Source organism: Magnolia sinica, chromosome 10, assembly GCF_029962835.1.
Source record: "Magnolia sinica isolate HGM2019 chromosome 10, MsV1, whole genome shotgun sequence".
NCBI classification, from domain to species: Eukaryota; Viridiplantae; Streptophyta; class Magnoliopsida; order Magnoliales; family Magnoliaceae; genus Magnolia; species Magnolia sinica.
This window is the reverse complement of record NC_080582.1, coordinates 38,261,700-38,274,275: the sequence shown is the minus strand read 5'-3', so window position 1 is coordinate 38,274,275 and position 12,576 is coordinate 38,261,700. Positions and strand designations below refer to the sequence as shown.

Genomic DNA, 12,576 nt, shown 5'->3' with positions numbered 1-12,576 from the left:
ACATCTTGCTTTAGGATGACACTCACTCTTTCAATTAAAAAGATTTTCTTTTGAATATTTTTTCATCTTTTGGTCGTGCACAAGTCTTTCAAAAATTTGGCATATGAAAGTATTTGTTTAACCGTATCCAGTAGAGGGATGTTGACCTTTACTTGTTTCAACACTTCTAGAATGTCTTGAGAGTTAAAGAGAGATTTTGGTGCAATCAACCGTTGGGGGAATGGTGCAATCGGCTTGCCTTGAAGTTCTGGTTCCAATTCTTATGGAGCAGTGCTAGGTCTACCATCGTTGTCCTCTTCCAGGTCCTTAAGCTTTTCACCCCTTTCCGGAATAGATTTGTTAATTATCTTCCCACTCCTAAGAGTGGTGATAGACTTAGCTTGCTCCATTTGATTTGAAGAGCTTGGATCACTTATTTCGTATTGCGGTTTAGGATTGGGAAAAGGTTGGGTTGGAAGAATCCCTTTTTCCCCAATTGAATTTTTTGTCTCACGCCCTTGTATGACCTTTGAAAGGTCTTGAAGTGTTTGAGTGATAAGCTCTTGGTTTTGAATATGTTTCCAGATCGGATCCTCTTGAGGTCTCCCTTGATTTGGAATTTGATTGAAGAAACCTTGAGGGGTAGCACTTTGTCCATTCCTCCAACTAAAGTTTGGATGATTTCTCCAACTAGGATTGTATGTATTGGAGGTAGGTCCATTAAAAGGTCTTTGGTAATTATTCACGGCATTAGATTGCTCATTCAGCACCTCTTGAAAAGCAGGTATTGTTGGACAATTTTTAATTGTGTGAACATTCCAAGCACAAATACTACAAACAATTTCCTTAACCTTATCCTTCTTTAGTTCCATGGCCTTGAATTTTCTTATGAGATTAGCCACTTTAGCATTGATATCATCATCCTCTTTTAGAAGGTATAATCTGCCCCTTTCCTTTGATTGGGTGGGCCTAGAAGTGGTGCTTGATTTTGGGTAGGTGTCCCATGTTTGTGTGTTTTCAGCAAGTCTGTCTAAGTAGTCCCACACATCATCGACATTTTTATTTATGAATTCCCCATTGCACATTGTCTCGACCAATTGGCACATGGAAGATGTCAGACCATTATAGAAAAAGTGTGTAATACGCCACATTTCAAAACCGTATTGTGGGCATGAACTGACAAGATCCTTGAACCTCTCCCAACATTAGAAGAATGTTTCATCCTCCTTTTGGGCGAAGTTCATGATTGACTTTCTAAGGGTGTTCATTTTATGATGTGGAAAAAATTTCTTTATGAACTCCCTTATCATGTCATTCCATGTGCCAATGGATCGGGGATGTAGTGAATGCAACCATGTCTTAGCTTTCTCTTTCAAAGAAAAAGAAAAGAGTTTCAGTCTGACCGTGTCCTCAGACACGTTAGGAAAATATAAAGTGGTTATAATCTCGTCAAACTCTTTCAGGTGCATATATGGACTTTCATATTCAAGTTCATGAAATTTTAGAAGGAGTTGGATCACCCTTGGCTTAATATCTGTGTGTCCCGTATTTTCTAGAAAAACCATGCATGAGGGCGTGCTCACCCCCGCCTGTTGTAAATAATCTCACAAAGTACGAGGCAGGGGGTGCTTGATGCACCTCATTCTCATCCTAGACTTTCTCAACCCTAGGTTGAGGTTATCTTCCTAGTTGATTTGCAGCCATCACTTTAATTACCTTTGAGGATCTCGAGTGGTGTCTAATCCTGTGATGAATAAATAACCGCTCAACTAGTCCTCCTTCCCTCAAAAGATGTCGAGTGTTATCACGGAGCCACTTGCGCATGAAACACTCTCAACCCTCAACTTCAGATTCTAACCTAAACCTAAAAGAGAGAAATGAAATAGAAATCTAGAAATAGAAAGAGAGAGGGAATTGGAAAGAAGTTACCAACTTAGAAGTTCCTAATTAAAATCATGTAAAAAAAAAAAAAAAAAAGTCAGTTTCTAAAAATAGAAATTCTAAAATTAGAAAGTTTCTAAAAATAAAAATAGAAAGTAAACTAGTTTCTAAAAACAAAAAATAGAATGTTTCTAAAAACTGATTAGGAAAGTTCTAAACCTAGAATTAGAAAGTTAGTTTCTAAAAATAAAAGAAATCCTAGAATTAGAAAGTTTCTAAAAGCAAAAAACAAACCCTAATATAAAAAATAGAAAATAGAAAAACCCTAATCTTAACCTAATTCTAAAACTAACTAATCTCAGAAAAATGCAACCGTTAATCCCCGACAACGTCGCCAAAAACTTGTTCATAACCCCAAGTGTAGGGTCGCGATGTAGTAATAAACTCAGTGAGACCGAGGTTGAATCCATAGGGACTAATCTCGTGTGTTTTCTAAAAGTAACTAGAACTAGAATCAGAAGAAGATAAAAACCTAAATCTGGAATATTTGAGAGAGTAATTGTGAGAGATTTAATTAAAAACTTAAGAAATTCAAAGGTGAGAAACTAGGGTTTCTAAGGATCCACCTGTAGAGATCAGGGAGATCTATGCTTAATTCATGGACACAACTGGAATCAGAACCCCATCTTATCTAATTGAAAGATATCTCAGTAAAACCAAATCTGAACTTCCTTTAAACTAATTCTCGATGGATGAGAGGTGTGAGAATTGGAAGTGATTCCATCACAAAACCATGCCCAGGAAACAATGGCTCACAACAGGATTTACCAATCCTACAATCAATTTGAGAGAATTGTGAAAGTTAGGGAGGATTTCATCATCCAACCATGCCCAAGGGACGAGGGTGAACAACAGGATTTCCTAAATTCACAATCTCAAAACATGAAAAGAACATACTTAAAGCTATCACAGATCTATTGTAATTTGAGTCACAACAAACCATTAAAAACTAAAAGTATTCGTTATAATCAAACTAGAATCAAAGAGAGTTCATTATAAATATGAATCAAGGCAATAGAAACATCCCATCACGCTACAAGCTTCACCTCTTAGCCCCAGCGAAGAGGTTTAGCTAACCATAGTCATGATTAAACTAGAATCTCTTAATAAAAGCATAAAAATAACTAAGAAAAAGGGAAGAAAAACTCTTGGCGAGGGCTTCTCTACGCTTTTGCTCTACTCCTCAAACCCTAGATGGTGCCTAGGAGTGCACTAGAGACTCCTATTTATAGTTTTGCAGCACCTCCTTTCACACTGACTTGAAAAAATCTAGAAACCACCTCAAATTTACGCAGTTTCGATGCTATTGAAGTGTCTTCAATATGTCCTCAATATGTCCTTCGATATTATTGAATAGTCTTTGATATATCGAAGATCGGTCCAGAAGTGTCCGGCGAGTTTGACCTGAAAATCTGAATTTCTTGATAATATCGAAGGGTCTTCGATATGTCCTTCGATATTATCTACAAGTCTTCGATATATCAAAGGTCATTCTAGCAGTTTTTCAAAACTAGACTTTTCTAGCCCCAAAATCTATTTTCAGGACAATTTTCAGGCTTTTATTTTCTTCACTTCAAATCTTCAATTCTCTTCCTTCATCACTTGGTTTCCTTCTATCTTTGGCATGTGAATTCTTCAATCTTGGCCTCCTAAGATCCATCCCATCCCTTGGTGACTTTTAAGCATTAATTCCGCATTTTTAGCACTTTTTCCAATCCAAACTCCAAAATTCACCTTGCAACACAAACATGATTAAAATAGAACATTAAGCATTATCATGTTCATAAAACCAAGTAATAAATGAGGTCCAATATGCAATATTTGACCCTCAATAGCAACCCGCGTAAATCTAGAGTAATCATCTAATACCACCAAGAAATATTTTTTTTGTCATGGCTTTCAACTTTGGTGGGGCCCACCAAGTCCATGTGTAGCAAATCCAATAACTTAAATGTTGCTATGGTGGTTGTCTTTTTGTGTCTAACTTTTATCTGTTTGCCTTTTAGACAGTCACCACACACAATCTTCTCTTCCTTTCTAATATTGGGAAGTCCTCTCACCAAATTCCTTAAACTTAGCTTGGCTAAGTTTCGATAGTAGACATGTCCCCAGCCTTTGGTGCCACAGTTTGGACTCGCTCTTCATGGCCATATGGCATTTTGTGGATAGTACATTTCTCCCTACTACTTTCAATAATGTAGAAGTTGTCACTTGTCCGTAGACCCTTCATGATAGGTTGTCATGTATGATCTAAGATTCTATGCACATCTTTTGAGAAAGTGACCAGGTGTTCTTTGTCACAGATTTGAGAAATACTGAGAAGATTATGTTTTAAACCTTTTACACTAAGAACATTTTTTATTCTGGGAAGACCTGGGCCGACTATTGTTCCATGCCCAATTATTTTGGCGGAGCTCACATCTCCAAATGTGACTGACCCACCATCAAACTTTGAATACTCACAAAAGTGAGTTTGGTCGCCGGTCATGTGTCTGGAGCACCCACTGTCAAGATACCACTCTGAACTATTGCCAGCCTTAAGCGCAGCATGAATCACTAGGCAATTGTTCTGACTAATTTATTCTTTTAATACTACCTAGTAGTTTAAAAGTTTCAGTGTACAGTTGGTTTTGGGTATTTCTAGTGTTATCTTTTGCACCCTTTAGTCCCACACTATTGGCCATAGTTTCACAGCTTTAGTCAAGATCACTCTCCTAGGCGGTTAAACCCTTAAGAGAGACCTACTCTGATACCAATTGAAATTGCAATAAAGACCGCTATAGTAGAAGTAGGAATATGTCAAAGTGTCCTAGAGGGGGGTGAATAGGACTTTATAAACTTTTATGACAATTTAGAATCCTATTAACCTAATCTTTATCTAATGTGCAATTATCAAGATTTACTCATTTTAACTCTACAGGCTTCCAAGCCAAGTAGAGGATCCAATCATAAGACTACTCAATATTTAAATAAGATATGACACTTAGTCTATGATGGATGAACTATGTGAAAGTGTGTGGGATGTGAGTCTTATTAGTTCCAGATATTCATATTGTCATGCTTTCATGTGATCATTCAAAGTAAACACAATAAGAGAATATGTAAATATCAATCCCAAACACAGTCGTTTATAGTGGTTTGGCTATGTGCCTACTCCACTCTCGGCGAACGCACTCAACCCTTGAGCATACCGGATTTCACTAATGGAGGTTTCAAATAAGGTCCACCTCAAACCTTTACAACCTACACAAGGTTGACTCTAGGACCTACACAAGGTACCTAAACATGCCTACATAAAGCAAATATTTATGCCTTACACAAGAGCAAAGGTCCTGCACAAAACACCTACATTTTATGCCCTACGCAAGAGCAAAGGATCCACACAAGGAACCTCGGTTTTATGCCCTACACAAGAGCAAAGGATCCATACAAGGAACCTTGGTTTTATGCCCTACATAAGAGCAAAGGATCCACACAAGGAACCTAGGTTTTATGCTGTACACAAGAGTAAAGGATCCACACCAAGAACCTAGGTTTTATGCCCTACACAAGAGCAAAGGATCCACACCAGGAACCTAGTTTTTATGCCCTACATAGTAGCAAAGGATCCACATCAGGAACCTAATTTCAAAAACTTGATTGCTTGCCTCTAAGTGCATAGGTTTGTAAGTAGTATCCCGTGAATACAGGGTTGATCCCATAGGGAGATGAATTGTGAGAAGAAAAAAATCAAATGCAAAACAAACTAAGTAATAAAAATTAATCTGATGATTTGATTTTGAGATTTTTGAATGGATGTAATTCAACTGAATAAAATAACACCCAAGCTTCAAAGTTCCACACATAGGTTAATGTTCCAAAATCATGATGACTTGGATAACACAACTAGGATCTGAGCACTATGGTCTACCTAATCGGAAAATAAAATAGTTTAAATATTTTAATAAATGATATAAAAGATTAAAAAATGATGGATTTGCACTATTGACATATATTCTCAAGCGCCAGTGATTTTAAGTATTCAATATCTATTAGATAATGAATATCAAAGAAATATAATAGGTTGAGAACATCTCCTATCTAGGAAATCTGATTGATCTAGGGTAAGCCTATCCATCAATGTGGATCTCACATGATGGAAACATATGGATCTCACAAGAGGATAAGAAAAATAAAACGTAAATAATAGATAACATGCATACACCATTCTTCTCATCATTAAAACATCAATCATCATAATCTTAAAGAAATATTAAACCCATGTGCTTCCCTTCTAGCTTGGGCTCGAGGGAACTTAGAAAAATATAATTAAATTGCAGAAATAAAAAGCAAGAAGAAATAAAGAAAAAATTACAAATAGAAAAGATCTAAAAAAAAACAACTTACAAAGCTTTAATAAAATTAAAAACTCTTTAAAAACCCTAAATTTTGCTTTGGGATGCCTTGAATAATGTTTAGGAATGCCCTAGGAAGCCCTATTTATAAGTAGGGAACTCTAATTTTCGTATAAAGTTGAAAAACCCTAGAAACCGTCTAAAATATTCATATTTTTTAAAAATAGACTTCTGGCTGCATTGTTCGTTTAAAACAGACTTCCTGCTGCATAGTTTCCCAAAATAAACTTCACAGCTTCTGAATACACTTTTTCAGGAGGATTTTAGGATTCTTCACTTCAAATCTTCGATTCTCTTCATTCCTTACTTGGTTTTCTTGGATCTTTAACATGTGAATTCTTCAATCTTGGTCTCGTAAGATCCATCCCTTGCCTTGGTGATTTTTTAGCATCAAATTCTTACTTTTTAGCACCATTTTTCAATCTAAGCTCTTAAATTCACCTTGCAACACTTACATGAGTAAAATAAAATATTAAGATGATTTATGTTCATAAAACCAACATATAAATGGAGAAAATTATGCAATATTTCAGTCTCAACACACCCCCAACCAGCATTTTGCTAGTCCCGAGCAAAATAAGCGAAGAAAAATAAAAATAAGAATAAAAATTAATTTTAAAAATAAAATTAAAATGAAAAAATTCTAACTACACCGTTTTCACAGGTAATCTCGATTGCATTTAGCATATGCAACAAGCCTTTAAACCCCTAGGTTTCCCTTAGTGGACGAGTTATAGTCTCGTGAGGGTTTCTAGAAATGTTACCCACAAACATTGAAAACATGAAAAATAGTTCAACACTCAGAAATTTATACAATTATGCCTTCATTCATCATATGAATTCCAAAGCAAAATAATACTTACCTTAAGTTTGAAGTTAGTTAGAATCTCAATTTCCTAATTTATTACATCCTTGAGTTTAGAGACCTAATCAAAATTTAGAATAATTATAATCCAATATCCTTAGGTGCTCCGTGACACTAGTCTAACTTTGAGAAATATGCATAATCTCTATCCTAACTCCTTTCAATCATCCCAAGAATATGAAATTTCTAGTTATCTCATTTTCTTCATGTCATTTCTTCTTTTATTATCATATCCTCATTATTATAGACCACCCTTAGATGAAGATTCCCATCGGGTTTACTTCATAACATAAGGTATCGTACTTGTAATGGTAACATTAATGGATACTTAGGTATCCTTACTCCGGATTACTAACACGATTGTTATGGTCATTGCATTCATGCTGTATAATAAAATTTTATTTTTTCATCACTTTTTTTTCTTCAATATTCTCTCTTTTAAGCATATATCAATGGTACTAGTTCATTCAACCTTGTTTGAATCAAAATTTGTTATTCTAGTTCACATATCATATTCCTCACTTAGTTAGCTAGGGTATATTGTGAATTCAGTACATCAAATTATAACTCACTTTAAACTAGTGATTAGATAATTGAACTCAAGTTTATAATTTTCAGTTATTAGAATTCTGACTACTATCAACCTAGACTAAGTATTAACTTTGGCTTTGGAATTCACAAAATATCATGTTCACATTCTTGTATATAAAAATATTATTTTAAAAATGTTGAATTTTTTTCATAAACCTAAAAAAACAAAAAAAAAAAAACTTAAACCTAACTGAAACCTAAAAATAATAAAAATAATAATAAAATAAACTGAAACCTAAAAATAAAATAAAAAAAAACTTCACATGGATAACTATCTACACCCCCCAACTTAAAATCTACATTGTCCCCAATGTAATGATAATGTAATGCAGAGAACAATAAAAATAAAAGAAAGGGTGGATAGTACCTACCATGAAAAACTCACTTATTATGTGACACTAAAAAAATTGAATATGATACAAATCCTACACAAATGCTCTGTCAGACTAGGAGCATCAATCTGAATATTCTGGCTCATGAAGAGGGACAAACTCCTCTCCCAAATGAAAGTTTTTCACATAAGGCTTCAATCTCTGACCATTAACCTTGTACACATTGCCATTATGCGGATTCTCAATTTCAACAGCCCCATAAGTATAAACATTCTTCACAATGAAGGGTCCTGTCCATCTTGATCTTAACTATTGCATAATTTTCCTCATTTATATCTTGATTTTATGAACATAAATCATCTTAATATTGTATTTTACTTATGTATGTGTTGCAAGGTGAATTTAAGAGCTTAGATTGAAAAATGGTGCTAAAAAGTAAGAATTTGATGCTAAAAAATCACCAAGGCAAGGGATGGATCTTACGAGACCAAGATTGAAGAATTCACATGTTAAAGATCCAAGAAAACCAAGTGAGGAATGAAGAAAATCGAAGATTTGAAGTGAAGAATCCTGAAATCGTCCTAAAAAAGTGTATTCTGAAGCTGTGAAGTTTATTTTGGAAAACTACGCAGTAGGAAGTCTATTTTAAACGAACTATGCAGCGAGAAGTCTATTTTGGAAAATTATGTATATTTTAGACGGTTTCTAGGATTTTTCAACTTTATACAAAAATTGGAGTTCCCTACTTATAAATAGGGCTTCCTAAGGCATTCCTAAACATTATTCAAGGCATCCCAAAGCAAAATTTAAGGTTTTTAAAGAGATTTTAGTTTTATTAAAGCTTCGTAAGTTGTTTTTTTTTAGATCTTTTCTATTTGCAATTTTTTCTTTATTTCTTATTGCTTTTTATTTCTGCAATTTAATTATGTTTTTCTAAGTTCCCTCTAGCCCAAGCTAGAAGGGAAGTACATGTGTTTAATATTTCTTTAAGATTATGATGATTGATTGTTTTAATGATGAGAAGAATGGTGTATGTATGTTATCTATTATTTAGGTTTTGTTTTTTTATCCTCTTATGAGATCCATATGTTTCCATCATATGAGATCCACATTGATGGATAGGCTTACCCTAGATCAATCATAATTCCTAGATAGGAATGTTCCCAACCTGTTATATTTCTTTAATATTCATTATCCTATAGATATTGAATACTTAAAATCACTGGTGTTTGAGAATATATGTCAATGGTGCAAATCTATCATTTTCTAATCTTTTATATAATTTATTAAAATATTTAAACTGTTTTATTTTCCGATTAGGCTGACCATAGTGCTCAGATCCTAGTTGTGTTATCCAAGTCATCATGATTTTGGAACATTAACCTATGTGTGGAACTTTGAAGCTCTGGTGTTATTTTATTCAGTTGAATTACATCCATTCAAAAATCCCAAAATCAAATCATCAGATTAATTTTTATTACTTAGTTTGTTTTGCATTTGATTTTTTTCTTCTCACAATTCATCTCCCTGTGGGATCGACCCTGTATTTAGGAGATACTACTTATGAACCTTTGCACTTGGAGGCAAGCAATCAAGTTTTTGGCACCGTTGCCGGGGAGAGACTGAGATAGATCAGATCTGTGCAAGATAACTAAGGTAAGTTTTCTTCTAAACCCTCCAGATTTTCTATAGATTTTTTTTCTTCTCTTTTCTTTTTCTTTGAAAATAAATTCAGTTGGATCTTTCAAGCACTAACTATGACATAAGGTTGCCTTGCTTGAGATTTTATCACCCAAGTGCTATGGTTGTCTTACAGTTGCTGTTTGATCACAAAGATCATCATCTGAATCTATTTTTCAGATTAGCATAGTTTAATTTTTGCATTAGTTTTACTTTTATTTTTTTATTTTTTTGTGGACTGAACTCTCATGGTCGGCCCTGCCACCTAAGTTGTTGATTTATCTTACTTTGTGGATTGAACCCTCATGGTCGGCCCTGCTACTTGGGTTGTTGATTTATTTTGCTTTGTGGACTGAACCCCCATGGTCGGCCCTGCCGCCTGGGTTGTTGGTTAAGTTTTTATTTTTATTTTAAGTATCATACTTGCTATTAGTGGTATTTATTGTGTGGTGTGGATGGTTTATGTCCCGTTGGAGTAGGGATCAAAACAATCGACTCTCCTCTGAAGGGAGACTATTTCCAGGCCTTGATCATTTACTTACAAGAGGCACTCAAAATCACTTGGATTCCATGACAGACCCAGTTGATAATCCAAATCGAAATCTCCTAGATCCAACTATAAATCAAAATAGAGAAAATCAACATAATCCTCCTCTTGAGGATGAAAATGAAGTTCATAGGAATGTGTTAAACCAACCACGGACTTTACATGAACATTTATACCATGAGAGATCAACTTTACCATCTTACATAGTGTTCCCTGCTCACACAGGGAACATTGATTTTAAACCAGGTGTGATTCAATTAATTCCTAAATTTCATGGCTTGGATTCTGAAAGCCCCTACTTGCACCTCAATGACTTTGAGTAAGTAATTGCAACATTACAAGTAAATAGTGGCAATAGGGATGTACTTAAGCTTAGGTTATTCTCATTTTCTCTAAAGGATCGGGCCAAAGCATGGCTCAACTCTCTAAGACCTAATACCATCACTTCATGGCAAGCCTTAAGTAGAGAGTTTTTGAAAAAGTTCTTTCCCGAGCACAAAACAAATGCACTAAAATAAGAAATCATGTCATTCTCCCAAAAGGGGAATGAACTATTTTTTAAAGCTTGGGAGCACTTCAAAGACATTCTAATTACTTGTCCACATCATGGTTATGAACCATGGCACGTGATTGATGCTTTCCGAAAGGGGCTCACCATGGATACCCGTCAGTTCATAGAGATGATGTGTGGTGGAACCTTTCTTGACAAAGATCATAATGAGGTTTGAGATTTTCTATATATGTTAGCAGAGAATACGCAGACATGGGATGTCTCTGCTAAATCAGACCAAACTAGACCCATTCCTAGAGAGAAAGCGGGAATGTATGTCTTAAGAGAGAAAGACGACCTTAACGCAAAATTCACTGCATTGGCTAAAAAGGTCGAAGCCTTGGAAATTAGGAAGGTTGATATGGTTAAAGCAAACACTTCCTTAGGTAATTTTTGTAGCATTTGTGGTGGTACAGACCATGACACAAAAGATTGTCCAATAATCTCAGTTGTACAAAATATCACGCATGAGCATGATCAAGCAAATGCTATAAATAATTACCAAAGGTCAGTTATGCAACCAATGGGAAACACGTACAATCCAAATTGGCGTAACCATCCTAATCTTAGTTGGACGAATGGACCAGAAATTAATGTGCCCAATGCACCTCAAATGCCTCCACAAAATAACTTCTATGGGGCACCTAGCATGCACCATATGTGTCCCCACCAAAGCAATCATCTGTGCAGGATGCATTGACCACATTCATAATCTCTCAAGCTCAAATGAATCAGTCTCTAATCCAATCAAATCATGAATTAAAGACAGCTGTGGCTAGGATTGAGACTCAACTAAATGTTAGGGAAAAAGGCACCATTCCTTCTCAACCTGTGCCAAACCCTAGAAACACACATTTTATTAGAGACTCAAATCCAAGTGAGCTACATCATGAATAAGCTAAGGCCATCATTACCTTGAGAAGTGGAAAAGATGTCGATAACAAGATAATGCAACCGGTAGAAACACCGGAGGATGAGCCACTGTCTCAAGAAAATGATGAACCGGCTATGGTTCAAGAGCCGCAACAACAAAAGGATAAAGAGACTAAGTCATATGAGCCTCCAGTTCCGTTCCCATCTAGACTTTGGAATCCAACTGTCCCCATGAAATATCAAGAGGTGTTGGATGTACTCCAAAAGGTTACTGTTAATATTCATCTGCTTGATGCCATTAGACAAATTCCATAATATGCTAAATATCTCAAGGACTTGTGCACTGTAAAGAGAAAATTAAATGTGCACAAAAGGCCTTCCTTACTGAGAAAGTGAGCACTATCATTCAACAGAGGGTTGTACCCAAATACAAAGACCCGAGAAGTCCCACTATTCCTTGTATTATTGGGAATTTTTAAATTGAGCATGCTTTGATAGATTTGGGTGCAAGTGTCAACTTAGTACCTTATTCAGTTTACAAATAAATGGAGTTAGGTGAGCTTAAACCAACCACGATTACACTCCAACTCGCTGACCGCTCTATTAAGGTACCAAGGGGAATTTTAGAGGACGTGCTAGTCCAAGTGGAGAAATTCTACTTCCTCGTGGATTTTATTGTACTAGACACTGAACCATATGTAAATGCTAACACTCAAGTTCCCATCATTTTAGGCCGCCCATTCCTAGCAACATCAAATGCAATCATAAATTGTAGGAATGGAATGATGAACTTGTCTTTTGGTAACATGACTCTAGAGCTAAAT

General features: G+C 35.4%; 2 non-coding genes across 2 annotated transcripts; one reads left to right on the top strand and one right to left on the bottom strand.

The window, feature by feature from the left end:
• The first annotated feature begins 1,134 nt into the window (after positions 1-1,134).
• On the top strand, positions 1,135-1,241 carry LOC131217958 (small nucleolar RNA R71). The gene has a single exon (XR_009157538.1). It is a non-coding gene; the product is annotated as a small nucleolar RNA R71 (small nucleolar RNA).
• A 9,594-nt stretch (positions 1,242-10,835) lies between these two features.
• LOC131217896 (small nucleolar RNA R71) lies at positions 10,836-10,942 on the bottom strand. Its single transcript, XR_009157482.1, has one exon. It is a non-coding gene; the product is annotated as a small nucleolar RNA R71 (small nucleolar RNA).
• Positions 10,943-12,576: the final 1,634 nt, after the last annotated feature.